The following is a 4,975-nucleotide window of genomic DNA, read 5'->3' on the forward strand; positions in this document are numbered from 1 at the left end:
AAAAAAAAAAAAAAAAAAAGGACAGATTGTGGCTCAATATAAAAAAGACTTGAATAAAATGAAACAATCAAAAAATATACTGCCTGGAAATGTAATATTCTCATCTCTTCCTGCAGGTTTAGAGGCTGAAAAGATGTTATAAAATGTGCCCGCATCAACTGGAAGATTTGAGTTAGATGGTTTCCAGCATCCCATCCAGGCTCAATCTATATTTTTCTAATCTTAATCAGCTTAATTGGTATTCAAAGTCTGAATCAACAAATTGCTTGTTTTAACTCTGACTGCCACATAGAACACTCTTCAAATAGGATGGTTTCTCTGTTGTTGTTTACTATTTTGAGAAGTGTTCCTTGTTTTTTCCTCAATAAGTCTCCTGGGGCTGTCTCTGATTTACATATTAGAGCTTTGACATCATAGGACTGAGTTTTAGAGGGAACTTCAAAATGATTTTAAGCTTTATGCTTTACATAAAGAAACTTACTTTCCTAATTTTATGCAAGTTGGAGGGAGTAACAATAAGAAAATTTTTTGACATATGCTGTGTAGGTGGGACGATCAGACAGTACCGAGTGGAGAAAGAAAGACTCAATCAGAGAGGAAATATGTTCTTGCCTGTAGTCCCCGCTGCTCCAAAGACTGAGGCAGGAGGATTGCTTGAGCCCAGGAGTTTGAGGTTGCGGTGAGCTAGGCTGAGGCCACTGCACTGTATGTAGCCCAGACAACAATGAGAACAACAAAAAGGTATACAAATGGCCGGTCGGTGCATGAAAAAAATGCTTAACATTATCACTAATCATCAGGAAAATGTGATCAAAACCACAATGAGACATCACCTCACTCTAGTTCAGTAACTGCTATCAGAAATAAAAAAGATAACAGGTGTTGGTGAGAATGCAGAGAAAACGGAACCCTTTCCACACTGCTGATGGGAATATAAATTAGTGCAGCCAGTGTGGAAACCGTGTGGAGGTTCCTCAAAAAATTAAAAAAAGAGCCACCATATGATTCACCAATCCCACAATTGGGTATACATCCCAAAGAAACGAAGTCAGAGGGTGAAAGAAAGCTCAGGACGGCTTTGCGAAGCCTTTCTCCGCCACAGACGCCTCTCCCAGGCCAGGAGCAGTGGGGACTTCCAGGCCCCTCGCCCGCCTGCTTGGGCCCCCGACCCAGCAGCCCACTCACCCGGCTCCGCGGCCCCAGAGGCCCGGGCAGGGCCCACGCGGGGGCGCCCTGGGGCCGGGGGGCGGGGCGAACTGGGCACCAGCCCCGCCTCCGCGCGTGCGCTCTGCCGGGACCCAGCGGACTTCCGCCGTGGAAACCGCGCGCGGCCGGGAGCGACCGCAGAGAGGTCTCGGTCCCAGCGCAGCAGCTGCTCCGCCTTCCCCTCCTGCTCACAGCCAGCCTCCCGGCGGGACCGCCCCGCCCGGCTTCCGCTGTAAAAATGACGTCCCTGGGAGGCCTTCACATCTCCTCTTCCCTCGGGTGACATGAGAGACCTGTGTTACAGAAAAGGATATGACTTTCCGACTAATGCGCAGTGAGAAGGGGGAGTGCGACGCGCCTCTGCCGCTGGATCAGGAGCTGGACTTCTTTCTCAAGCGCTTTCCACAGAGTGTTCTCAGAGTAGGGTGACCAGACGTCCCGCTTTTGAACAATTTGTCCCGTGTCCCGCGGCGTTTTAAAAAAGTCCAGATTTTTGGAAAGAATGCACGAACAGGCGGGAGTACAGGAAGGGAATATACGGTTTTCGGCTGCCATGTGGCTATTTCGCCAGAATATGAGTTTTATATATTTTTTAATTTTATAATGTTAAACTGTAATAACAATTGTTGAGACGTGATTATCGAGAACTGCTTATCAAAGTTTACATTGTTGTCAGGCCCTGCGCTGCCCTGTCCCCTGCCCCGCCCCCCGCCATGTTGTCCCGCTTTACAAATGTTAAAATCTGGTCACCCTATCTCAGAGGCCCTCGACTCAAATTAGGCTATTGTGCCCCTCTATACATATATGTTAATCAGATTATCCTTTTTCTAATGCCATCGGTTTGGGGTGGAATAGGAACACTTTTGTACCAATTAGGCATCCAGAAAGACCATTCTACAGCAGCACTTTCAGGTGGATTAATGCTCTTCGCTGCCCTTGTCCACTTCACAAGCTTACACATATCTTAGCAGGAGAAGATGGCTATAAATGTTCAAGCTCTGCTGTTGCTGTCAAATTTCTAATTCCTGGCAAGAAAGAACATAGCCAACGCAGTTTTTCATTCTGTTTTGGCTGGATTAATGTGTGGTCTTGGGACGTTGTATCTGCTCACAGGTAGAATAACCTCGCAGTGTGGCAGTCTAGAGGCATTTATTTGCTCTGCTGTTTGTCTTTGGTGAATGACATAATATGTAGGAGAACACTCATTAATTGTAAATACAGCCGCAGAGACTGTGACTTTCCAAACTCAGTGTACTCCTCTTATGAGGCCTCTTTACGTTTGTTCTTTTTTTTCCTTCATTTCTGTGGATCTTGCTAACAAGTAAAAACCTACCAAATGCTTTATGACTTGCTTTGTTTTTAAGTATATATGGAAAGAGAACGCTCCTTAATATGTAAAAAAAAAAAAAAACAATGAATCTGTGGGCGGCACCTATGGCTCAGGGAGTAGGGCACCGGCCCCACATAGCGGGTTCAAGCCTGGCCCCAGCCAAAACTGCCAGAAAAAAATAATAAATCTGTGACTAGAAATCACTGAGACCAAAACATTTGTTGATAGATTGTTTTGATGATTCATCTTTCAGAACCGACCTCTATAAAACATTCAGACTAAATTAGTAGTTAAATCTTATGGAAGAGTTAAAAAAAAACTCACCCTTTTTAAACTAGGTAAATAAGCAATTTTTCAATCTTGTGTTTCACTTTATGTAAGACACTTTGATGCTATAAGATAGCCTGGTCAAAACCTGTGCAAAGAGGTGGAACTCTTCTGGGGGAGAAAATTAAGAATTTAAAATTTATACACACAACAATAGGGATTCACCTAACAGGCACAAATATTGTAACCCAATTGTTTTTACCCTCATATTAAGATGAAATTTAAAAAGTGGGGACTCAGCAAAACAGAAATGAACTCAGTATATCAGAAAGCTCCTTCATTCTTTCTTTTTTTTTTTTTGAGACAGAGTCTCACTGTGTCGCCCTCAGTAAAGTGCTATGGCATCACAGCTCACAGCAACCTCCAACTCTTGGGCTTAAGCAATTCTTTTGCCTCAGCCTCCCATGTAGGTGGACTACAGACTCCAGCCACAAGACCCAGCTATTTTTGTTGTTGTTGTTGTTGGTTAGCTGGTCCGGGCCAGGTTTGAACCCGCCAGCACCAGGGTATGTGGGTGGCACCCTAGCCACTGAGCTACAGGTGCCGAGCTGAAAGCTGCCTTCATTCTTATGTTTATGGTAGCACTATTCCCAATAGCCAAGACAAGGAATCAACTTTAGCGTCCATCAATTGATGCAGATTCAAAAAGCTGTGGCATATATGTAAAATGGACTATTTAGCTATAAAAAAGAGTAAAGTTCTCTCATTTATGACAACAAAGGTGGAACTGGAGGACATTTCTTAAGTAAAATAAGCCAGACACAGAAGGACAAATGCCGTATGATCTCATTAATCTGGAACCATGAAAAGTTGATCTCATTGAAATAAAGAGTAAAATAGTGGTTACCAGAGGCTGGGGAATGGAGGGGAGGAGGTTAGATGTTTGAGAAGTATTTTCTCCTTGTACCTTTAAGATCGCTCACTAGCTTCTGGCATCTATTGTTAAGAATTCAGCTGTCACTCCGATGTTTGGCCTTGGAATGGAATCTAACTCTGGAGCCCAGTCCACAATGTGCAAAGAATGCAGGCTTCTGTGTTCTCCGCAGTGCTCCTTCACTGTGTCTGGCCAAACCAGCTGCTGTGCTGCTCTCTGACCATGACAAGCACATGATGGCCTTAGGAAATTTGTCCATGTGAGTGCCTTCATGGAGACACTCTGCTGTAGCTAAAAGGTGGCAAAACTGGAGAGAGAAAACATGGCACACTCTTTGGAGAAGTTCTATTGTGACCTGATGTAGAGAAAGGGGGTAACTGCAGGAGCAGCTCAGGGGAAAGTTTTTCCTTGCTTGATGGTGTGTGACATGGACAGACATACCTACTGATGGGACTGACCTGCAAAGCAGGGCAGATGGGGCCACAGGTGGTCCCTCCAGCTCTCTGTGCCAGGTCCTCTTCCTCTTCACCCTGCAGAACTCAAAATGGCTCAGCCTGCCCTGGTGGTCAGTCAGTGAGCACATCCTCCCACCCCCACCTCCCTATTTTCTTTGAAGCCAGCAGCCAGAGGTACACTAGCATTGACATTCCATTTCTAGGACATTTCCTTTGGGAGCATTCTAAACACAGCCCAGATGCCATCTCCCCAGCCCCCAGTGCCCTCCCTATCCCCCAAGAGTCTTGAACTCCAAGTGCTAGGGCACTCAGCTTAGGCTTCCCTGACATGACTGGTCCCACAGTTCAGCCCACCCCAGGCTGTATGTTGGCCTGTTCTACCAACCCTTCATAACCTCTCAGATCTTTCTCCCTCTTGAAGCAATCCAATTTACTGTAAGGCCCTACGTTGGATGATTACGGGTTCAAGCCTTGATTCATGGTCCCTTTCCCTGGGAAGTGGCCTACAAGTTTACCGAGAAGCAGGAGGCACAGTGTGGCTTCCCCAGAGGCACCGGTTTCCTGGGTGCAAAGCTCCCCCTGCTGGCTGCCCTCCACACAACCATTTGCTGACAGTTGAGAGGCCTCCCTGCCCTGCAGCAGCCTGTCCTAATGCGGCCCAGCATGTGTATCTGTGTGGAGGCATGCAGGCAGGCACCGTTCATCACTGAAGGAAGGCCATGCAGCATCCTAGTCAAGCTCACAGAGGCCCAGGCTCGCTGCACCTGTGGATCTGTTGTCTCC

The 4,975-nt window shown here is 46.3% G+C and overlaps 1 pseudogene; it reads left to right on the forward strand.

Annotated features, from left to right (window-relative positions):
• The first annotated feature begins 1,533 nt into the window (after positions 1-1,533).
• LOC111728239 lies at positions 1,534-2,531 on the forward strand (annotated as a pseudogene).
• The last annotated feature ends 2,444 nt before the right edge of the window (positions 2,532-4,975 follow it).

Source organism: Otolemur garnettii, unplaced genomic scaffold (assembly GCF_000181295.1).
Source record: "Otolemur garnettii isolate 467f Iridium unplaced genomic scaffold, OtoGar3 scaffold00146, whole genome shotgun sequence".
In the NCBI taxonomy this organism is placed as follows: domain Eukaryota; kingdom Metazoa; phylum Chordata; class Mammalia; order Primates; family Galagidae; genus Otolemur; species Otolemur garnettii.